Source organism: Geotrypetes seraphini, chromosome 1 (genome assembly GCF_902459505.1).
Source record: "Geotrypetes seraphini chromosome 1, aGeoSer1.1, whole genome shotgun sequence".
Lineage (NCBI taxonomy): Eukaryota > Metazoa > Chordata > Amphibia > Gymnophiona > Dermophiidae > Geotrypetes > Geotrypetes seraphini.
In genome coordinates, this window is record NC_047084.1 from 19,642,423 (window position 1) to 19,667,693 (window position 25,271).

The 25,271-nt window shown below is 43.0% G+C and overlaps 1 protein-coding gene across 3 annotated transcripts in view; it reads left to right on the forward strand.

Annotated features, from left to right (window-relative positions):
- The window catches only part of SSBP2 (single stranded DNA binding protein 2), a 584,056-nt gene that overhangs the window by 477,801 nt on the left and 80,984 nt on the right, over positions 1 to 25,271 (forward strand). The window lies entirely within an intron of this gene.

Below are 25,271 nucleotides of genomic sequence, written 5' to 3' on the forward strand. Positions count from 1 at the left end.
AGGTTCCATAGCGGGACAGTGAGGTCGTTCCAGAGGCCGGTAATTTTGGAGAGGAGGGATCTACCCAGTTAACCTGCGTGGAGGATGCCATGTAGAGAGGGGAAGGATAGTTTATGTCTGTGGGCAGATCTGGTGGTAGTTGGAGTCGGAGCGAGGAAGGATAGAGGGATTAGGGGCGGAAGGATGCCGTGAATGATCTTGAAAGCCAGGCAGGAGCATTTGAAATGAATTCTGGAAAGTACTGGGAGCCAGTGAAGATTGGTAAGTAGAGGGGAGACGTGGTCATATTTGCGTTTAGCAAAAATCAGCTTAGCCGCAGTGTTCTGGATAAGCTGGAGTCTGCGAAGACTTTTTTTCGTTAGGCCTAAGTAGATGGCGTTACAATAATCGAGTTTGGATAGGATGATGGATTGTACAAGGACAGTGAAATGCTTTTGGTGAAAATAGGATCTAACTTTCCTCAGCATGTGGAGGCTGAAAAAACAAGATTTTGCCAGGGAATTCAAGTGATCGTTGAGGGAAAGGGAGGAGTCGATAGTGATGCCAAGGACCTTGCTTGAGAACTCAAGGTGTAGAGCAGGGCCTGTGGGTAGGGTGAAGAGGGCGGGCAGGTGAGCTAATTTTGGGCCGAGCCAGAGTAATTTTGTTTTTGATTCATTTAATTTCATCTGTACTGAGAGGGACCAGGCGTGAAGTCTCATTATGCATGATGTGATGTTCTCTTGGAGGTTTGTAAGGTTTGGATCTGTTTTGAGGAGGATGAGGATGTCGTCTGCATATGTGTAAATTGTTTCAAGGGGGGATAGTTTAAGGAGCTTCAGGGAGGTCATATATATGTTGAAGAGAATAGGGGATAGGAGAGAGCCCTATGGAACACCACAGGATGGTGTCCATGAAGCGGATTTGGAGCTGTTTGTGTTGACAATGTAGGAACGATCGCGAAGGAAGTTTGAGAACCACTTTAGGACAGAAGAGTCTATCCCAATCTCGGAAAGTTGGTAGATTAGTATGTCGTGATGCACGACGTCGAAAGCCGCGGAGAGATCAAACTGTAGGAGAACAGCAAATTTGTTTCGGGCGTGTAGTTGTCGCACCTTTGAGATTAGGGAAACTAGGAGGGACTCGGTGCTGAAATTGGGCCTAAATCCGTATTGGTAGTGTTGGAGAATGGAGAATCTCTCTAGGTAAGAGGAGAGCTAAGTGGCGACTATGGTCTCTAGAAGTTTTGTTAAAAGAGGGATGTTTGCTATGGGGCGATAGTTCGATGGTGAGGAAGGGTCAAGATCGGGTTTTTTTAGAAGAGGGGATAAGGCAATGTGTCCCATTTCGGTGGAGAACAGGCCCGATAGTAAGACTTTGTTTATGAGGTTAGTAAGGGAAGAGATGGCCTGTGTAGGGATTTTTTCATAAAGGTAGGATGGGAAGGGATCTAGGATGCACTTGCAGGATTTAAGTTTGAGGCAAAGTTTAGAGATCTGGGTCTCGGATGCAAGTTCGAATGTAGTCCATGATCTGTCGGCAGGGATAGCGTCGGAGTCTTTCGGGGGGAGAGAGTTGTAGGAGATAGCTGAGGGAAACGAGCTCTTTATGGTAGTGATCTTCTCGTTGAAAAATTTGGCTAGGTCATTTGGAGATGGGAGGGGGGAGGGGGCGGAGTCATTTTTAGAAGTTAGGTTCCGCCAGATGTGGAACAGTGTACTGTTTTGGTTTTTTGACCTGGAGATTTTGTCTCCATAGTAATTCTTCCTAGCTTTTTTTAGTACGGAGTTGTAGGATTTGATGTTTTCTCTCCAGGATTGCTTATCTAGGGGGGATTTTGTTTTTTTCCATCTCCGTTTCAGGGCCCGACATTTCTGTTTTAATTCTCTGTGGTAAGGGAGGTACCAGGGAGCCTTGTGAGAATAGGAGATGGGTTTAGTGGTTAGAGGGGCAAGGGCACGGTACGTGGATTCGGAAAGAGTCAACCAGTTGTGCCAGATTGAGTCAGGGTTCGTGTGAGTGGGAAGGGGAGGGAGTTTGTTGAGAAACTGGGACCAGAATAGTTCATTTGAGATCTTTTTGCAGTAGGTGATGGAGTTTGTGGCACGGGTTGGGGTATCAAGGGCTGACATGAAGACAGGGAGGCAGAAAGAGCCTAGGAGGTGATCCGACCAGGGGACATGTTCCCAACGGGTCGTATCTGTGGAAGTTTTATGCTCAGTCAGGACAAGAAAGCTAATGATGTCAATGGAGTGCCCCTTTTCATGGGTAGAGGTGGGCGGGGAAGCAGTGAAGCCTAAGGAGGTGAGGAAGTCTTTGAACTCAGTTGAGTCATTGTTGGTGTTGTCGTCTAGGTGAAGGTTTATGTCACCTATGATCAGTAGTCTTTGGAATTTTAGATAGGCCTTTGTTATGGTCTCAAGAACAAAGTCAGAGGATTTATTCCAGGGGTTGGGTGGGCGGTAAAGTAGCAGGATGCCTAATGGGTGGGGGCGAAGTTCGTCGTTTATTGAGGCTAGCATGAATTCCAGGGAGGGGTGACTACCCTTTTCTACCCTTTATGCATAATAATAATAATTTTATTTCCATATACCGCAATACCACAAACAGTTCAGAGCAGTTTACAGAGGAAGAGACTGTATACAGACAGCGATATTATAAAAAACTTTAAAAATTTCATTAATATGGTAAGATTAATCAATTTTTCCTGGAAGTGTTTTAGAAGTTCATCATGGTAGAAATGAGCAATTTAAGTAGGCAGGAAGCTCTCCTGTCTGCTTAAATTGCTTGCTGCTGAAGTAAGTAGCAACTAACAGGAGGGTACCAGTGATATCCCTTCCAATTAAAAAATGGACAGGTCAGAGGTGGCACAGGAGAAGAGCTCCAGCTTATGCGGGTGCCAGTACCCACCTAGCTCAAAAGCTGTCCTAAATCAGGCTGCTCTATTCTGCATGTGCTGACTCTGAATATTGGGCTGGCACCTACATAACTGTTTTTTAATTGTAATAAAAAATAAGAGCCTTAATTCCCCTCCTAACCCCCTCGATCATAGTCCTTCTTTTCCTCCCCCAGTCTGAGGGAAAATCGATCCTGCCATCTATCTCTCACTCCCCCTCCTGCGGGCCCCCCTCCTACCCCAGTTGTCCAGTAGGCCTGAACACCCCCCCCCCTTTTCCCCATACCTACCTGAATCCCTGGTGGTCCAGTGGCTTTGATGGGACAGGAGTACAGCTCCCTTGCTTTTGCCCCTTGTGAAGGTCATTTTTCAAAGGTGGTGCAAGAAGCAGGAGTGAGGGGACTATGCTCCTGATCCCATCAAAGACACTGAACTATCGGGTATGCAGGTAAGGTCTGGGCCTACCTGAACAGCTGGGGAGACAGGGGATCATCGAAGGGGGGAAGGGAGTGATAGATGGCAAGCTGGATTTTCCTTTGAGATGGGGGAAGAGAAGGGAAAGAGGTGCAATGATCGGGGGTTGTGAGGGGGCTCTGGAGGGAGGGAGCAGGGGGCCTTCCGGTGGGGAGGGGAGGAGGAATGGATGGCAGGATGGCTTTTCCCACAGGTGGGGGGAGTGGGAGGGAAAGAGGGGCTGTGATCAGATGTTTGGGAGAGGGATCAGGGCTCTGGGACTCTTATTTTTTTTTAAAGTTATGTGACAGGCCCAATATTCAGTTTGGGGCTGCATAACTCCTATGTGGCAACAGTTGAATATTGGCTGGGTCTACATAAGTTCTGGGTGACCATGCCACCCAAATATATGTACTGAAATTCAGTGTATTTAGCAGACAATGATCTACGCTTTAAAAATGCTGACCGCCACTGACTGCATATTGGAATGTATTTTTGGAGGGAGGAGTCTAGGGAGTCAGGGAATATGTTAGGAGTAAGACATTGCTTGGGTGGGGGGGGGAGGTTCCTAGATTGCAGCTCATTGTTGTTGTTTTTTGTTATGGGTTTTGTTGGACCAGCTCTGGCCTCTTGAAGAGAGGCTCACCAGGAACACTGGTCCATATTTTAGCAGCCCAATTCACCCATACAGGGAAAATAATGCCAGCTTTGAACAAGTATTATTTTTCCTGGAATAACCATATGTGAAGTTCTCAATGCAAGCTGTGTTAGTTCATTCACATAATAATAAGGGTTCTACGTACTTTGCATGTCATTATTATGTAGCCCATGTTACCTTAAATTTGTATATGTTACAGTAAAATAGCATATGATTTTGCTATTTAGTTCACATTAAGAAGCAAAAATTGTGTTACTCCCTTAACTCAATTAGTAATTATCCCCCCTCCATTAGGGGTCAATTTTGTAAACCTTTTTTTTTTTTGCACTGATAAATCCCTGTTTTGCCCAAAATTTTATAAAATTTGGATATGTAAGGTTACCTTTTGGCTTCAAAAATAGAGAATGGATTAAGACATCCAGGATTTACTTCCATTGCTTTCAACAGAAGTAAAACCCGGATCTCTCAATCCGTCCTCCTTTTTCTGGAGCCATATGGTAACCCTAGAATATACAGATATAAAGTAAGCACAGATTTTGTTCACATCTACTTTTACGTGATCTGCGTTGTAGGTATATTTGGAGGACGAACATGGACAGAGTCGCGAAGTATGAGCGCATTTTACACAATACACATGTTTTTCACATGTTTAAAGCTCCTGAAAAGCTAGACATATATGCATTTACTCACAATTGTTGCATGTTTTATGTGTGTATTTTATAAAGACACATAAGCATCCTCCATGTTGTCTTTATAAAAGAGCCCCAAAATAGATGCCTGTTTGGACTTCCTACCTAAGCAACCTGTTACAGTATAAACTGTGCAACTTCTTATTGCACTGTAGTGTATTGGCCACTTAGGGGGAAATTCTGTAAAGGACGCTTGTTTCTGCAGCCACCTAAGAAGCGGCTGAAAATGGCAAACTGGCGTCCTATACAGAATCAAGTCTGCCCTAAGGGACAGACGCCCAACCCCGCCTAACTGGCCTAATATTCTAACCAGTGCTCGTATCACAGGCGCCAGAGAGAGAATCGCGCCTGTTCCCTTCCCATCAGCTGGTTGCGGCAAGGGAATCCCCCTGCCGCGATCAGCTGAGCAGTTGCAGCAGGGAACCCCTAAACTCTCCATGAACTTGGCCGGCAGGAGGGTTGCCCAGTTCCTCCCACTGCCATCCCCGAACCCCCACCCGATACTGTCTGCAGCAGGAGGGATGCCCAGTCTCTCCTGATGCCACTCCAGAACCCCATTCCTCAAAGTCCTCCAGTAGAAGGGATGCCCACTCCCTCCTGCTGCCAGCCCTGTTGATCCCCCGAACCCCCAACACTCCCCAACACCCACCCAACACTCAACCGACATTCCCCAACATCCCTGGACACTCACCTGACATTTTCCAACACCCACCCAATGCTCCTCAACACCTACTCGACACTCATCCCCAACACTCCCTCACACCCCAAAATCCCCCCTGACACCTCCAGAACTCTCCCCCACCCCGTACCTTTAGGAGATGGCTGGCAAGAGGGATACCCACTCCCTTCTGCCAGCAGGCCCGCCTCTTCCAAAATGGCGGACATTCCCCTTATCAGTGCATTCTGGTATGCACCATGAAAGGACCTAGGCTCTGATTGTCCCAGTCATCTAAGGTCTCTACCATAGGAGAGCCTTTAGTCACCTAGGCCAACCGGACTCTTAAGACTCCTTCCCAGTGCATTCTGGGATGTACTGGGAGTGGCCTAAGACTTCAATTGGCCAGATACCAAATGCCCCTCCCATTGGGATGTGAGGGTGTGTTGGAGAGTGTTGGGGAGTGTCAGGTGGGTGTTGGTAAATGTTGGGGAATGTCAGGTGAGTGTCGGGTGGGTGTTGGGAATGTTGGGTGAGTGTTGGAGAATGTTGGGTGGGTGTTGGGGAGTTTCAGGAGTTCGTGAGATCAACGGCGGCAGGAGGGAGTGAGCATCCCTCCTGCCATTGAATGTGGGGGAGGTGTCGGGAGTGTCAGGGGTTCGGAGGATCGACAGGGTCGGTGGCAGGAGGGAGTGGGCCGCCTTTGCGGGGGGGGGGGAGGTGGGTTCCATGCTGCGGCCATTCAGCTTATCGCAGCAGGGAGATGTCTTTGCGGCAATCAGCTCAGCGGCCGCTTCTATTTGAAATGTAGACCAGCTTTTTGTTGACTTATATTTCAGGCACCTATCGCAGCCCTAGTGAGACACTTAGGGCCGCGTAAGCTTGCCCAAGACCACATCCAGGTGAAACCACATACACGCCCAGCTGTGGGTGAGTGTAAGCGTCCCTTGGCGCCTCCCTATGCCTGCGACAGACGCCTATAGTGTAGAAAACATGCATCCCGATTGGCTGGTTAGACAGCAGTAGGATGCCTTCTGTCGCCTACAATTGGGATGCTGTTTATAGAATTTGCCCCTTAGAGTCCTGATTGAAAATACTACAAGGATTATTTTCAGTTATTGTAAGATATTATGATTATCAAATGTATCAACTCAAATCTTGACATGTTCTTGTGATCCTTATAAAAAATATGTTGATAGCAAGTTTCAAAAGTGAAAAAATACTGCAGTTTTACTTACTTGCTGGGCTCAACCAATTTTGGGGTTGCTATGCCATCTAGTGGTAACTAGCTGTTATAGTTCTTCAACTGTATAATATTGGAACACAGCTCACCTGAGCAAAGCTAGACAGGAATGGCTGTGATTCTGCTCTCTATCCAGTACAGTGTGTTCTCTTGGTTCTGCTCTCCAGTACTATATATTCTTTTGGTTTTGCTCTGCAGTACTGGGGGTTCTCTTGTCTCCATGTGCCTGATGTTCATCAGTAGCATTCTCTGCAAGGTGTTATGAAGCATACACCTGCACTGGGAAACTCTTCATCTCGTCTCTCCTATTGATAATTGATCCTCCTCCTCCTCCACTTGATTCCTCTAAAGCAACACTTGATCTTCTGATGCTGCTGTTACTGTGATTATTTAGGGCTCCTTTTACTAAGCCGCGTTAGGGCTTTAACTCGCGGAATAGCGCGTGCTAAATTGCTGCACACGCCAGACGTGCTAACAGCATTGAGCTGGCGTTAGTTCTAGCCATGTAGTGCAGGTTTAGTGTGCGCTAAAATGCTGCGTGCACTAAAAACGCTAACGCAGCTTAGTAAAAGGAGCCCTTAGTTTCATTTTTCATCATGTTTGTATACTAAGCTGACATTGCACTAAGCAGGTTCCACATTAGGAGTCACTGCCCAGGAAAAGGATGTGCTGTAGGTGTCAGTGTTGAAATCCTACCCTCAGTATGAAGCAGTGGTTTCAAAAGCAAAAGCAAATGCAAAAAGGAGGACAAAACTGAATGTTAGTATTTATTAGAAAAGGAATGAAAAAACTGAGAATAGTATAAGGCCTTTAGTGCAATTGTACCTCAGATTCTATGGGCTCCTTTTACTAAGCTGCGATAGCGTTTGTAGCGCACGCAGGAAATTACCGCGCGCTACGCTTCTAGAGCTAACGCCAGCTCAATGCTGGCATTAAGGTCTAGCGCACACGGCAATGTAGTGCGCGCCATTCTGCGCGTTAAAGCCCTAGTGCACCTTAGTAAAAGGAGCCCTAAGTGAAATTCTAGTCACCACATCTCAAAAAAGATATAGTGGAATTAGAAAAGGTACAGAGTAGGGCAATGAAAATGATAAAGGGAATGGGACAACTTCTCTATGAAGAAAGGCTAAAAAGGCTACAGCTCTTTAGTTTGAAGAAGAGATGGTTAGGGGAGGTATGGTAGAAGTTTATAAACTAATGAGTGGAGTGGAACGAATTGACATAAATTGCCTGTTTACTCGTTCCAAAATTACAAGGATTAGAGGGCATGCAATGAAGCTAGGTAGTAAATTTAAAACAAATTTGAGAAAATATTTATTCACTGAACTTGTAATTAAACTCTGGAATTCATTGCCAGAGAATATGGTAAAAGCAGTTAGCTAAAGCCCTTCCGTTTCTTCCCTCCCTTTTAACATTTTAGTTTTTCATTGTATTTAAGCTCTTACCATTTCCCATTTTTCTTTTTTATTCCAGTAAGTCTATTTGTTTTGTCATCCCCGTCCCCCCACACACACACACACTTTTTACTTTAAAGTTTATATTTTATTTTAACAACTAGTGTTAAAGCCCGTTACATTAATGGGTGCTAGAAAGCAGCCCCCTTTCCCTCTCCCCCTCCAGTTCCTCCCTGACTGTGTCTCCGTCGCCCCCTTTTGTCTCCCCTCCCCCAAGCAAAGCTGTCTGCCTCCCAACACACCCCTCCCCCCAAAGCAGCCTCCAGTCCCTCTCCCCCTCCAGTTCCTCCCTGACTGTCTCTCCGTGGCCCCCCTTCTGTCTTCTCCCTCAAGCAAAGCTGTCTGCCTCCCAGCACACCCCTCCCTCACAGCAGACTCATTTCCCTCTCCCCCTCCAGTTCCTCCCTGACTGTCTCTCTGTGGCCCCCCCTTCTGTCTCCCCCCCCAAGCAAAGCTGTCTGCCTCTCAGCACACCCCTACCCCAAAGCAGCCTCCTTTCCCTATCCACCTCCCCCTCCTTTGAGAATTTTTACCTGCATGGGACACCTGCTGCACCGGCAACATACCCTCCAGCTGTTCCTCTGAGCGAAACTGCCACCACCGCTCAAACTCCTTCACATGCCTCCCACCTACACGCTGTTGAGGCTGCCGCGCACCATCCCCGCGGTCTGGCCGGCTCCCTTAGTCCCTTGCCGCCCCCTTCCCTTCCCGCGGTCCCGACAAACGTGCAGACTCTAGCAGCGGCCGCAGCACTCTAAACAGGCTGCTTCGCAAAAACCCAAAGAAAAGCAACATTCCATGCTACTGATCCAGGGCAAGCAGTGGCTTCCCCCATGTCTTTCTCAATAACAGACTATGGACTTTTCCTCCAGGAACTTGTCCAAACCTTTCTTAAAACCAGCTGTACTATCTGCTCTTACCACAACCTCTAGCAACGCATTCCAGAGCTTAACTACTCTCTGAATGAAAAAATATTTCCTCCTATTGGTTTTAAAAAATATTTCCCTGTAACTTCATTGCGTGTCCCCTAGTCTTTGTAATTTTTGACAGAGTGAAAAATCGATCCACGTTGAACATAAGAACAAAAGAATAACCTTACTAGGTCAGACCAATGGTCCATCAAGCCCAGTAGCCCGTTTTCACAGTGGCCAATCCAGGTATCTAGTACCTGGCCAAAAACCAAGGAGTAGCAACATTCAATGCTACTGATCTAGGGCAAGCAGTGACTTCTCCCACGCCTTTCTCAATAACAGACTACAGTATAGACTTTTCCTCCAGGAAATTGTCCAAACCTTTCTTAAAACCAGCTACGCTATCCGCTCTTACCACAGCCTCTGGCAACGCGTTCCAGAGCTTAATTACTCTCTGAATGAAAAAAATATTTCCTCCTATTGGTTTTAAAAGTATTTCGCTGTAACTTCATCTACTCCACTCAGGATTTTTTAGACTTCAATCATATCTCCCCTCAGCCGTCTCTTTTCCAAGCTGAAGAGCCCCAACCTTTTTAGTCTTTCCTCATACAAGAGGAGTTCCATCTTATTTCTTCCATTTTCCCCAATTTCTTTAATATTATTGTAACTTTATCCCCACCTCCCTTTGTTTCTGCTACTGTGTGTAATATATTTTATCTATTTGTGTTTGTTTTCATGGATTAAGTATACATCTATGTCTATTTTACCTGTTTTTAGTTAATTGCACACCGCCTTGAACTGTGCCTAGATGGTATATCAAATTTTTAATAAACTTGAAACTTGAACTTGCTTGCCTTTATTCACACCTTCAAAGAATGAAGCAAATGGTGAGGTAAGACCTCCCTCTGCCAAACCCATGCTGACTCTGTCTCATTAAATCATGTTTGTCTACATGTTCCACAATTTTATGTTTTATAATTGTTTCCACCATTTTGCCCGGCACTGAAGACAAGCTGACCAGTCTAATTTCTAGGATCTCCTCTGGCACTCTTTTTAAAAATTGATGTAACATTGGCCACCCTCCAATCTTCAGGTACTACAAACGATTTTACAAATCACTAATAGCAGGTCAGCAATTTCATGTTTGAGTTCTTTTAGTACCCTGGGATGAATACCATCCAGTCCAGGTGATTGATCATTTTTTAACAGTAGATTTTTGGCGGATTTGGGAGAGCTCACACATTCTGCCACAAGTATGTGAGTTAGAGTCCATTGCATTGACCACTAGACTACTTCAGAAATCTCCTTGATGCTTTAATAAAACTGGCCATAACATCTGAAGCTGTCATACATGTACTGTTTCTTTCACATCTTTGAGGGGTATAAGGGGGTGAATGACCACTGGTGAAGAAAGGGAGGGGTCATGCCATAATCTCTCCAGTGGTCATCTGGTCAGTTTTGGTACTTTTTCGTCACTTATTTGTTATTTAAACAGGTCTAGCCTCAAATATCCACTTGTTGCCCTAGATGTGTTCTACAAAGTTCCATTATTGTAGAGAAACGTCCAAATCATATGCTCACCTTATTCCCACCCAAAACACACCTCAGCACGCTCCCTTGAAATTTAGACATACTGCATAGAAAACTGTCTAAAAATGGGTTTTGCTGACAAAAATGTCCATCTGCTGCTGTGTGCTATTTTTTGGACATTTTTCTCTTTCGAAAATGAGACCCTAAATAACCTTTAAACTATGACAGAAAACAATTCAAAGTTAGTTGTACACCTACAAATGCCAAAGATACATCAGCATTTTATTACAATTTAAAAAAATTTATCTAGATATCTTAACTCATCCCCTTGTCCATCTCCTCTCTTGTAAATTTCCCCTCAAAGTATCTACCACTCTTGTAATTTTTTCTCTTCAAAGCCTCAATCATGTAAACAGCTCGCTAAATTGTAATTTTCCTGGAAATGTTAAGTTATCTTCTTTTGTAATCCGCCTAGAACTGCAAGGTACTGGCGGAATAGAAGTCACTAATGTAATGTAATGTAGTTGAGCTGTGGTAAGTGATGTAATCTCTGTTACTGTATTTTAAAAGCTAAAACTTGGAGGTCATCTGTCACAGTGTAAACTTAGCTTAATCATCATGTGATCTGAAGGCCATGAATGATGAGTACACTTATATATGCTCATTCTTCCTGTTTTAAATCTAGATATCTTAACCTATTTGTATTTATCTCGTTTTATATTCGCACCACATGCAGTTATCTTGATGATTCATCCTATGCTACTTTACTGTATGCTTTGGTTTCCTCACAGCTTAACTATTTTAATGTTGTCTATTCGGTTACTCATCCATATACATCGGTTTGATCATATTTCTCCTCTTGTGGTGAAGCATCATTGATTTCCTATCTCTTTTCATGTCCACTTTAAGATCCTTACTTTAGCACATAAAGTTTCAAGTTTATTATTAATTTGATTGATCGCTTATTCAAAATTCTAAGCGATGAACATATCAGTAAAATTATAAAATTAAGGGTGCAACAAAACAAACAAAGAACTAAACCTTACGAAACATATTGAAGACTGAGGGCTCCTTTTATCAAGGTGCGGTAGGCGGTTAACGCGCGGAACACCGCGCGTTAAACCGCCTGCCGCGCTAGTCGCTAACGCCTCCATTGACGAGGCGTTAGTTTTTAGGCTTGCCGCGGGGGTTAGCGCGTGATGAAATGTCCGACGCGCTAACCCCCGTAGTGCGCCTTGATAAAAGGAGCCCTAACTTTGCAAACATATTAAAACAAGAGGAAAGGATGGGAAAAGAAAAACAAATTGTTGATCGAAGAGAAGACAATTATGGTAAAAAACAATAGGAAGGGAGAGAACAATGAACCTCAGAGAAGTTATGGAATTGGAATGAAACTCCTAGTCGGCCTTTCTAATTATCAAATGCATCCTTAAAAAGAAAGCTTTGTAGTTTGCTCTTAAATTTATCCAAATTATTTTCTTCCCTTAAGTAAATAGGGAGGGAATCATTTTAGTGCTCGGCACGCGCTAAATGCTAAGGCGCCCATAGAATATTTAGTGCGCGCTCTAAATCGGTTAGCGCGCCTTAGTGAAAGGACCCCAAAGTTCTGCATACCAGCATCCCTATATCTTTGGGCTCCTTTTACTAAGCCGCGTTAGGGCTTTAACGCGCGGAACAGCGCACGCTAAATTGCCATGCGTGCTAGACCTTAACGCCAGCATTGAGCTAGCGTTAGTTCTAGCCGTGTAGCGTGGGCTTAGCACGCGCTAAAATGCTGCGTGCGCTAAAAACGCTAACGCAGCTTAGTAAAAGGAGCCCTTTGTCATTATTTCCCCCTTTTCTCCACCCTGTGCCCTTCGGTCGGCCTCTGCGTGTCGTGTCACATTACCTCCAGTACATTGTTTCCTGCCTCGAAGCAAACTCTCATTCTGCTTTTTTCCCATGGCCTCTTCCCTTTGGAATGCCTTCTTCACTCCCCTTCGTGCTGAACAGTCTTATCCAGACTTTAGGATTGCTTCGAAGACTCACATATTCATAATGACCTTTTCCTTTTCTGGTGCTTGAGGGCCTTGGCAGCAGATCTTCACCCTGAATCTTCGTTTTGGTGTTGGGATGGTTGAGTTTTGTTTTTTTACTTGGGATGATCTCTTAATTGTGCTGTCATTATTAATCTTTTGTAAACCGCATTGAACTTCACAGCTATGCGGTCTGGAAATCCGTTGTTATGTTATGTTCTCTTTTACTTTATCCTCTCATTTCTATCATTGTTCTTTCCTGTGTAACTTTTATAGTTTCTGGATTTTATTGTACACCGCTTTGCTATTTTATTTTATTATTTGCTATTTTATCAAATGCTAAATGAACTAAATTAAACTTTATTGCCTGCATACCTGCTAAGTTGTTTTTGTGTTTTTACAAAATGACCACAGTTTAAATTGTTTAACTAAACCATGATGAACAATAACGGAAGAAAATAACCCAGTTATGTTTTTCAAAAAAAAAAACAATATACATTACAAAAAAACATGCTTCCAGGGTGACCTGCACATATGCAGTAAGCCAAGTATAGCAATCCAGCTGTCACACAAAATAGGAGAATTCTTTGCAGATTGTATTTATCATTTTTCTTTATACTCTAGCATAAGAATTTTATAAAGATACCTTTGTGCACAAGCTTTTAAATCCTTATGTTCTTTCTTCAGATTTGATCCATAATGCCCCCCCCCCCCTGCCAAAATAAAAAAGGAACTCTTGAGAATTCATTCAGGACCACCTTTGGATAATTCTTATGTCAATCAGTTAAAGGTATCCTGTTCTACTTGCAATTTTCTCTGGGAACAACATAATTCATAGAACTATCCACCCTGTATTATAATAGAATACAAGACAGTTACATTTTTATATTGTCTTTCAGACATCTCTCTCAAAAATATCTTATAACTGTATATACCAGATATATAAAAAATGCTGCAATATGTCCCTTATTTTAGAAGCTCCGTTCATGTTTTAGACATCTGAAAACTGGCATTTATACATCTAAATTGCAAGGACATCCAAATCCTGATTTTATAAAGCCAGGATTATGCACATTTAAAACTGCATGGGCTGTCAAAAAAAGTCCAAAAGAACGTGGACCCAAGCAAAAGGAGAAAACAGTGGAGAACGGACAATGAGCAATCCAACAGAGCCAGCAGGATAAAAGCAGTGATGTTTATTTCAGTCCAAGATGTAAACAGCATTGGGGTATTCAGCTTGGAAAAGAGATGGCTGAAGGGGGATATGATTGAGGTCTACAAAATCCTGAGTGGTGTATAACTGGTAAAAGTGGATCAATTTTTCACTCTTGCAAAATGTACAAAGACTAGGGGGCACTCAATGAAAATACATTGAAATACTTTCAGGAAAAAAATAGGAGGAATCGGTCAGCTGTGTCCATCATAAGCTTTTCTCAACTGATTTTTCCTTGTCTTACCAGTCTGTGCCTTGTGCTTTATATAGTATTGATAGGTTTATTTTAACTTCTGTTCCTTGATCAGATCACACATTGATTTCCTTTAGTTTTGCTACAGAATCCAAGCTGTTGGGTTCTATTCATGCTGGAATTGTTCCTCAAAGGAGAGGTAAGATCAGGTTAGCTAGATGATAAGAACTGTGGCTATAGGATATAGGGAAATTTGTGACAGGTGAATACTGTCTATAAGATTAATTTGACTTCTGGTTCTTAATCAGCACTTCTAATTGTATAGAATAAAAAAAACACACATTCCTTTCCACAAAATTCCACCATACATTTTTTTTAGGAAATTTTAAAAAGAGAGGTATTTTGGCTTCCACAAGAGAAAGGACTGGTAATCCAAGGTCTGATCGTCATGGAGGATTGGCTCTTGAGTGACCTCTTTTGAGGTGCTGGAATTATTCAAAAACAGTCATTTCTACCTTGCCCCAGGTCAGGATATGTTCCATCGTATTGTCTTATGCAGAGATACCCAGGGTGAACCATCCAAAAGAGTAAGATGTACCATGCCAAGGAGCGAAACCGCAGGCTACAGAGTGGTGCATCCCGGGTATAAATCTAGAATGATTTAAGTGTAGAGTTGCTTTGCAAATGAATCAAGGCACATTAAATGATATTGGCTTTTCTTTGGAACCTCAGAAAGAATACAGACAATGTGAGGAGCAATTTGGGTAAATTTTTGAGCTAAAAATTGTCTTCCGCCCAATAGTTAAAAGTATGTACATCAGTTTCAGAGCACAAATACTTGCAATGAAGGAAAAAGGGACAGGGTGAGAGAAAGCAGGAAGCAAGAAGGTGTGCTCAGATTTCTTCCTACCGGTTGGATCATTTGGTTTACTTCTTTAAGGTTTCCCTCTCATGAAAGCAGAGATCAAGATCAGTGGACTAGTACTGAAGCTCTAATGAGTGAAAAATAGGGCTCAAGGAGGGTGCGAGTGAGAAAGCTTTCAAATGAATGTGACACACTTCTAATGAGCGAGACTTGGCATCTCTGCTTATGCAGGAGTCTGGCGAGGTTTTGAATCCTGGTGTTCAGACAGGGCTTTGTCTCCCTTTCAAGCTACCATTGCTCACATTTTAGCATTATCCTTCAAGGGGATCACATCAAGTGTTTGGTAGTAGAATCCTTGAAGGTTCAAGGAGCAGCCCTTTCTTCCTTTCAAATTCATTTGGGGAGGACTTCTTTGACTTTTCATCCTGATATTTTCACTTTTTGAAAGGAGCAATATATGTGAGGCATCCATTTTGGCCCACTTGTCCCAAGTGGAGCTTGAATTTTGTTCTCAAGACTTTGGGTCATTCTCCTTTCAAGTCCTTAAGGAAGTCCACTTCTAAAGATCTTACTTTCAAGACATGATTTTTTTTCTGGCCATTTATTCTGCTTGTAGGATTTCAAAGCTACAAACCTTATTCTCCATGGATCCTTTCCTCCCAATTTTATGGAGTCAGGGATCATAATCTATACAGTTTTGTTCTTTCTTTGGAAAGTAGTCATTCCATTTTACTTGAATCAGTTGGTCAATCTTCCTTCTTTCAAGGGAGATGATTGTGGTTCTGAGTTTAAGCCCTTGTGACTCTTTCATGTTCGCCAAGTCCTTCCTTGTATGTTACTTGGAAGTTATCAATGAGCTTAAGAAGTTGAACAGATTGCTTGTTCTTTCTGGATGTGTTCAAATAGATCAAGTGGCTTCAATTGTCACCACTGCATGGCGGCTCAAAGAAATGATATCTTCTACTTATGTTCTGGTGGGCAAGGAGATCCCCCAGAGTTTGAGGCCACATTCTTTTAAGAGGTATAGCAACTTCATGGACTGTGTTGCATGCACTAGAAGATATTTACAGAGCAATAGAGCGGCAACTTAGTTATTATTTTATACTTTTGTAAAACATAAAGACTAGATGTAGCTGCAAGGGAAAATTTTGCCTTTAGAATCAGTGTGCTTTTGGCAGGGGTTTCTGAATCCCACCCATTATGAATAGTGCTTTGCTACATCCCCACACATTTTGGACTGATCAGGTGAGGGCAATAAGAAAGGAGAAATTAGTTCTTACTTGTTCATTTTCTTTTCTTGATTCCCATCAGAGTAGACCAGTTTTCGTCCCTGTCATTCTGTCTCTTCTTTGATTGCTTACAGGTTGCAGTTTTTACTTGTGGTTTCTGCTTAAAAAAAGAAGGATACATTTAAAGATAGTTAAATGATGACAGGAAGGGAGAAAAAGACATTTGGATTTTTTTTTATACTAAGGAGCTGTAGGTTACCCTTGTTCTCTGTCTCCATCTTCTGATCAATAGACACAACCCCACAGGCTCTGGACTGGTCTGGTAGAATTCAGTGAAAGAAAATAAATAAGAGATTTTTCTTTTACAGTATATGCATACTAATTATAGCATATAACTGGTAAGTCCTCTGAGATGGATTTAGCATAAATGTTAGTACCTTAATGGATGCAAGTTTGCTAAATGGCCTCAAAGTCTTTGAATCAACATAAAAATAGCATTACATACATGAACTGAGAGAAATATTGTATGGCATCAGTAAGATATTAAAGGTGATCGAGCAGTCTTTGTGACATCACAATCGGATAATTTCAAATATATATTTTAATCTTTTAGGCCCTCTTTTACTAAGCCATGGTAGAGGTTTCTATCGTGGCCTGGAGCACTAAGGCCCTGATTCTATAAAGGGCGCCTAAGTCATGCCTAAAGTTAGGCGTGCTTTAAGCATCAAAGCAGTTAATCAGCCAATTAAGGGTATTAACAAGCGATAATTGATACTTAGGCATCCAAAGGACGTAGAAGCCACTTTGTAGACACAGCCACAATTTCATGGACACCCATGTTTAAAACACACGCCTAACTCAATAGGCGTGGGCGTGGAATGAGCGTGGTTTGGGCAATGACTCAATTTGGGTGTCCTTTGTTTCATTTATATAACACTGAGCAACCTAAGGCATCCATATCATGCCTATATTGTAGGCGAATGAAAACCAGATCTACTTTTGAGCTTAGTTTGGGCTTCAGATAGACCTGAGTTCTATGGATGGAACTTAGGCACTCTTTGAATGTTCTTCCGGAACTTAGGCACAGTTTGGATGTCCTTAATGCGATCTGCTAAATAGTTCTCTGGGTTTTTATTTTTGCTTTATTAAGCTCAAAATACATTTAATAAGGCACCACATAAACGGGCACAGCAAAACAGATATATTGCATGCAAAACCTATTTTTGTGGACAAACAGCAATGCTATTTGCTAATTAGAGGAAAAGATCCATTAACTGAAGCACATCACATGAAAAACATAGCTTTAGTTTTCTTGCTAAACAGCTACCCATTTTTTCTGACTAAACAGTGCTCCAATCAGCTCATTCTTGAAAGTAAAGAAAGTACATGACAAAAATATATAGATTGCATATATAACTTCATTTGCAAAAGCTTGAATACAGAAAAAAACAGATACAGACCTTAGAACGGCTTCTACTTCATTGCAAATGGAAGTTTGCAGCTGCACAATGGTGACCTCATTGTGAGATCATCAAGGTGCACCTGCAAGGTAGAATGCCACAATTAAAATATATGCTTGGGGGAACTGGTTGGGATTTGAACTTATGACCTCTGGAAGAGGAACACAGGGCTTTTACGTATTGAGCTATAATATCTTCCAGGCAAGTATCTCTGATTGCCCTGTGATATGATAGCTTAGATTTTATTTTTAACTAGCTGATGCCCCGGCGTTGCACGGGTATTTAATTATAGCAATAACACTGTAAATGGATTCAAATAAAGATACTTTATAGTGGTGAATGAAAGTATTTTTTTACAGCTTAATAAAAAGTACAATATTCAAATTATAAAGTGAAATATTTGACAAAATGAATACAATACAACTAACGCAAAACGTGATTATAAACAACAATTTTAGTTTCACCTCCTGGAGCAAGAACATATAAATTCTTGGGTGAACCCACCCTTGAGCAAGCAAAATAGAGTTGTGGGCCGTGAGACCCCCAGAACATATCACCCCAGGTAGTGAGGGATCTGCATACCAAGTTTCGTCCAAATTGGTCACAGTGAGAATGGCAGCTTTTTACATTTTTTCCATTGACATGAATGGGTGAAATCTGATTTTCTGTTTGTAGCTCCGCCCACATGTGCAGGAGGGCCGTGAGACCCCCAGAACATATCACCCCAGGTAGTGAGGGATCTGCATACCAAGTTTCGTTCAAATCGGTAAAGCCGTTTGTGAATTACGGTGAGAATGGCAGCTTTTTACATTTTTTCCATTGACATGAATGGGTGAAATCTTATTTTCAGTTTGTAGCTCCGCCCACGTGTGCAGGTGGGCCGCGAGACCCCCAGAACATATCACCCCAGGTAGTGAGGGATCTGCATACCAAGTTTCGTCCAAATTGGTCACAGTGAGAATGGCAGCTTTTTACATTTTTTCCATTGACATGAATGGGTGAAATCTGATTTTCTGTTTGTAGCTCCGCCCAGTGTTCAGGAGGGCCGCGAGACCCCCAGAACATATCACCCCAGGTAGTGAGGGATCTGCATACCAAGTTTCGTCCAAATTGGTCACAGTGAAAATGGCAGCTTTTTACATTTTTTCCATTGACATGAATGGGTGAAATCTGATTTTCTGTTTGTAGCTCCGCCCACGTGTGCAGGAGGGCCGGGAGACACCCAGAACATATCACCCCAGGTAGTGAGGGATCTGCATACCAAGTTTCGTCCAAATTGGTCACAGTGAAAATGGCAGCTTTTTACATTTTTTTCCATTGACATGAATGGGTGAAATCTGATTTTCTGTTTGTAGCTCCGCCCATGTGTGCAGGAGGGCCGCGAGAACCCCAGAACATATCACCACAGGTAGTGAGGGGTCTGCATACCAAGTTTCGTTCAAATCGGTGAAGCCGTTTGTGAATTACTGTGAGAATGGCAGCGTTTTATATTTTTTCCATTGACATGAATGGGTGAAATCCGATTTTCTGTTTGTAGCTCCGCCCACGTGTGCAGGTGGGCCGCGAGACCCCCAGAACATATCACCACAGGTAGTGAGGGACCTGCATATCAATTTTTGTTCAAATCGGTCAAGCCGTTTTTGAATTACTGTGAGAATGGCAGCTTTTTACATTTTTTCCATTGACATGATTGGGTGAAATCCGATTTTCTGTTTGTAGCTCCGCCCACGTGTGCAGGTGGGCCGCGAGACCCCCAGAACATATCACCACAGGTAGTGAGGGATCTGCATATCAATTTTTGTTCAAATCGGTCAAGCCGTTTTTGAATTACTGTGAGAATGGCAGCTTTTTACATTTTTTCCATTGACATGAATGGGTGAAATCTGATTTTCTGTTTGTAGCTCTGCCCACGTGTGCAGGTGGGCCGCGAGACCCCCAGAACATATCATCCCAGGTAGTGAGGGATCTGCATACCAAGTTTCGTCCAAATTGGTCACAGTGAGAATGGCAGCTTTTTACATTTTTTCCATTGACATGAATGGGTGAAATCTGATTTTCTGTTTGTAGCTCCGCCCACGTGTGCAGGGGGGCCGGGAGACACCCAGAACATATTACCCCTGGTAGTGAGGGATCTGCATACCAAGTTTCGTTCAAATCGGTGAAGCCGTTTGTGAATTACTGTGAGAATGGCAGCTTTTTACATTTTTTCCATTGACATGAATGGGTGAAATCTGATTTTCTGTTTGTAGCTCCGCCCACGTGTGCAGGAGGGCCGCGAGACCCCCAGAACATATCACCCCAGGTAGTGAGGGATCTGCATACCAAGTTTCGTCCAAATTGGTCACAGTGAAAATGGCAGCTTTTTACATTTTTTCCATTGACATGAATGGGTGAAATCTGATTTTCTGTTTGTAGCTCCGCCCACGTGTGCAGGGGGGCCGGTAGACACCCAGAGCATATCACCCCAGGTAGTGAGGGATCTGCATACCAAATTTCGTTCAAATCGGTCAAGCCGTTTTTGAATTACTGTGAGAATGGCAGAGTTTTACATTTTTACCATTGACATGAATGGGTGAAATCCGATTTTCTGTTTACATGTGCAGGTGGACCGCGAGACCCCCAGAACATATCACCACAGGTAGTGAGGGGTCTGCATACCAAGTTTCGTTCAAATCGGTCAAGCCGTTTTTGAATTACTGTGAGAATGGCAGCGTTTTACATTTTTTCCATTGACATGAATGGGTGAAATCCGATTTTCTGTTTGTAGCTCCGCTGACGTGTGCAGGTGGGCCGCGAGACCCCCAGAACATATCACCCCAGGTAGTGAGGGATCTGCATACCAAGTTTCATCCAAATTGGTCACAGTGAGAATGGCAGCTTTTTACATTTTTTCCATTGACATGAATGGTGAAATTTGATTTTCTGTTTGTAGCTCCGCCCACGTGTGCAGGAGGGCCGCGAGACCCCCAGAACATATCACCCCAGGTAGTGAGGGATCTGCATACCAAGATTCATCCAAATTGGTCACAGTGAGAATGGCAGCTTTTTACATTTTTTCCATTGACATGAATGGGTGAAATCTGATTTTCTGTTTGTAGCTCCGCCCACGTGTACAGGAGGGCCGCGAGACCCCCAGAACATATCACCCCAGGTAGTGAGTGATCTGCATACCAAGTTTCGTCCAAATTGGTCACAGTGAAAATGGCAGCTTTTTACATTTTTTCCATTGACATGAATGGGTGAAATCTGATTTTCTGTTTGTAGCTCCGCCCATGTGTGCAGGAGGGCCGTGAGAACCCCAGAACATATCACCACAGGTAGTGAGGGGTCTGCATACCAAGTTTCGTTCAAATCGGTGAAGCCGTTTGTGAATTACTGTGAGAATGGCAGCTTTTTACATTTTTTCCATTGACATGAATGGGTGAAATCTGATTTTCAGTTTGTAGCTCCGCCCACGTGTGCAGGTGGGCCGCGAGACCCCCAGAACATATCACCCCAGGTAGTGAGGGATCTGCATACCAAGTTTCGTCCAAATTGGTCACAGTGAAAATGGCAGCTTTTTACATTTTTTCCATTGACATGAATGGGTGAAATCTGATTTTCTGTTTTTAGCTCCGCCCACGTGTGCAGGGGGGCCGGGAGACACCCAGAGCATATCACCCCAGGTAGTGAGGGATCTGCATACCAAATTTCGTTCAAATCGGTCAAGCCGTTTTTGAATTACTGTGAGAATGGCAGCTATTTACATTTTTTCCATTGACATGAATGGGTGAAATCTGATTTTCAGTTTGTAGCTCCGCCCACGTGTGCAGGTGGGCCGCGAGACCCCCAGAACATATCACCCCAGGTAGTGAGGGATCTGCATACCAAGTTTCGTCCAAATTGGTCACAGTGAAAATGGCAGCTTTTTACATTTTTTCCATTGACATGAATGGGTGAAATCTGATTTTCTGTTTTTAGCTCCGCCCACGTGTGCAGGGGGGCCGGGAGACACCCAGAGCATATCACCCCAGGTAGTGAGGGATCTGCATACCAAATTTCGTTCAAATCGGTCAAGCCGTTTTTGAATTACTGTGAGAATGGCAGCGTTTTACATTTTTTCCATTGACATGAATGGGTGAAATCCGATTTTCTGTTTGTAACTCCGCCCACATGTGCAGGTGGGCCGCGAGACCCCCAGAACATATCACCACAGGTAGTGAGGGGTCTGCATACCAAGTTTCGTTCAAATCGGTCAAGCCGTTTTTGAATTACTGTGAGAATGGCAGCTTTTTACATTTTTTCCATTGACATGAATGGGTGAAATCTGATTTTCTGTTTGTAGCTCCGCCCACGTGTGCAGGGGGGCCGGAGACACCCAGAACATATCACCTCAGGTAGTGAGGGATCTGCATACCAAGTTTTGTTCAAATCGGTCAAGCCGTTTTTGAATTACTGTGAGAATGGCAGCGTTTTACATTTTTTCCATTGACATGAATGGGTGAAATCCGATTTTCTGTTTGTAGCTCCGCCCATGTGTGCAGGTGGGCCGCGAGACCCCCAGAACATATCACCACAGGTAGTGAGGGGTCTGCATACCAAGTTTCGTTCAAATCGGTCAAGCCGTTTTTGAATTACTGTGAGAATGGCAGCTTTTTACATTTTTTCCATTGACATGAATGGGTGAAATCTGATTTTCTGTTTGTAGCTCCGCCCACGTGTGCAGGGGGGCCGGAGACACCCAGAACATATCACCTCAGGTAGTGAGAGATCTGCATACCAATTTTTGTTCAAATCTGTCAAGCCGTTTTTGAATTACTGTGAGAATGGCAGCTTTTTACATTTTTTCCATTGACATGAATGGGTGAAATCTGATTTTTTGTTTGTAGCTCCGCCCACGTGTGCAGGTGTGCCGTGAGACCCCCAAAACATATCATCCCAGGTAGTGAGGGATCTGCATACCAAGTTTCGTTCAAATCGGTTAAGCCGTTTTTGCGTGATCGCGGCACATACACACACACATACATACACACATACATACCTCCGATTTTATATATATAGATAATTAATTGATTTTGTTTAATAATTGGTATGATATTCAGAGTATATGCTAAGAAATCTCTCATAATATATTACAGTAGCATACCTAGGGTATGTGGCACCTGGGGCCCATCATTTTTTGACACCCCCCCTTGTAAAAAAAATATTTTTTGTAATAACCATGAAACTGAATAAATGGTCAGAGTAGAAACAAGCAGTGAAAATTTTCTTTTATTGAACCTCATATATGTAACCATTATTCCAAACATAATATAACATAAATTATGTCTGAATTGTCATGACATTAGAAGTACATATGGAGTAGTTGCAGGTGATGCTTGGGACATTTTGATTTAGTTCGGTTTCATGTGTTTTTTGAATAGAAGGCTTTTTATTTCTTTTTTGAAGGTTTTGTAGTCTCTGGTCGAGGTCAATAGGTTGTAGAGTTGGGGGTCGACTGTTGCAGCTCGAGTGGCTAGGAGGTTGTCGTACAGATTTTTTCTTTTGACGTTTTTGGTTGGAGGGTGTGTGAATGGTGTGTGGGTTCTCCTATGTCTGGTTGAGGTGAATTGAACTAGTCGATTGTTCCAATAGGCTGGGCTGTCTCCGTTTATTGCTTTAAATAGTAGGCAGGAAAATTTTAAGTATATTTTTGCTTGTATTGGGAGCCAGTGTGAGTCGTGGTATGCCTCTGTGATGTGGTCAAATTTCTTCAGTGAGTAGACCAGTCTTAGGGCTGTGTTTTGTATTGTTTGTAGTTGTTTTATCATGATTGTGGAATCTTGACTGTTTTTCCTCCATTTTCTTTCTAGTTGTCTGCATTGTCTTTTTAGTAGGAATAGTTCATTGCTCTGGGAGTTGGTAAGTATGAGAGAGAAAGATGAATGTAGGCAAACTTGTTGGAAACATAAGACTTTTCATAAGGTACATGAGAAAGAGAGGAGGAATAGGAATAAGATTGGAAAGGTGGCAATTTGAACCAGTGGGGTAAGAGTTTAAAGAGTTAGGATTGGGACCGACAGCCCAAGCAGAGGAGAACAAACAAGAGAGAGAGAGTATGGAGAACTGAACGGAGATGGCTGAATGAAAAGACCAGTAAAAGCCATCACATTGTTTCAGATTAACTGTGAAAAATATGATCTACTCTTTGGTATTTGCCAGCTACTTGTGATGCAGACTGCCCAAGGAACTTGGCTTGACATAGCATGGCTTATCTTAAGAACATGTGAGGAAAGTGGATACTGGGAGGGGTGAAAGAAAGAGGAAGATAGGTTAAAAAAAGGAGACATTAAAAAGTTTTGGAACCTTTATTCTAGGGATCCTATACTGTTAGTATATCCATTTTTAATGGCCTGGCTTCTGAACACCAAAGTAAACTTATTTAGCTGGATAAATTAGTTATCCCCCCACCCATTCCATACATATTAATTCTCTTCCATTTTTGTTCCCATTATAAAAAAAACACTGATAAGTTCCCAGAAAAAAATACATTATAATAAGAAGTGAAAACAAAGGCCTCTACAGATGAGAACATAACATAAGAATAGCTTAACTGGGTCAGACCAATGGTCCATCATGCCTGGTAGCCCATTCATTCTATGCTACTTTACTGTATGCTTTGGTTTCCTCACAGCTTAACTAGCCAATCCAGGTCACTAGTACCTGGTCAAAACCCAAAGAGTAGCAACATTCCATTCTACCGATCCAGGGCAAGCAGATGCTTCTCCCATGTCTTAATAACAGACAATCGACTTTTCCTCCAGGAATTTGTCCAAACCTTTCTTAAAACCAGCTACACTATCTGCTTTTATCATAACTTCTGGCCACTTCATTTTTAAGCTGACATCTTTCCTTCCAAACAGAGACCTTGCTAGATGTCAAATACAGAACAAGGTAACTTCATACGGACTTAGCTGTGCAGGAAATGTGAATCTCCTCATACACCCACCATATAGTGCAAAAATGTGCAAAGGTCTGGTTTTTTCTTTCGATCACTACATAGCCTAATGCCACACAAGCAGCGCTGTTACAAACATATTCTGAAGGTCAATGCTAAGGTTAACAAAGTTTCCTTCCTTGGACCACAAGGAGATACTGACAAACCACTGGAAGAGATCCCAAAACAACTACCCAGGCACAACACCTAAAGACTGAGTGCAGTGTGTGAACCAATTGAGTGGAGTGGACTATCTGGGGGGTGGAAATGGGCCCGGAGTTTGCTCAGCAGAATTACCCAGACCACCTCTTCCTCTCAACATATTGACATGCTGCCACCACCACCACCACTAGGAATACTTCACCAGGTAGGCCAGCAATGCTTATAAACTTTATAAAATCTACATATATAAAATCGGATGTATGTATGTATGTGCCGCGATCACGCAAAAACGGCTTAACCGATTTGAACGAAACTTGGTATGCAGATCCCTCACTACCCGGGATGATATGTTCTGGGGGTCTCACGGCCCACCTGCACATGTGGGCGGAGCTACAAACATAAAATCAGATTTCACCCATTCATGTCAATGGAAAAAATGTAAAACAGCTGCCAACGCAAAAACGGCTTGCCCGATCCCTCACTACCTGGGGTGATATGTTCTGGGGGTATCGCGGCCAACCTGCACACCTGGGCGGAGCTACAAACAGAAAATCAGATTTCACCCATTCATGTCAATGGAAAAAATGTAAAAACTGCCTCCGCAAAACCGGCTTGCCCGATTTGAACAAAACTTGGTATGCGGATCCCTCACTACCTGGGGTGATATGTTCTGGGGGTCTCACGGCCCACCTGCACATGTGGGCGGAGCTA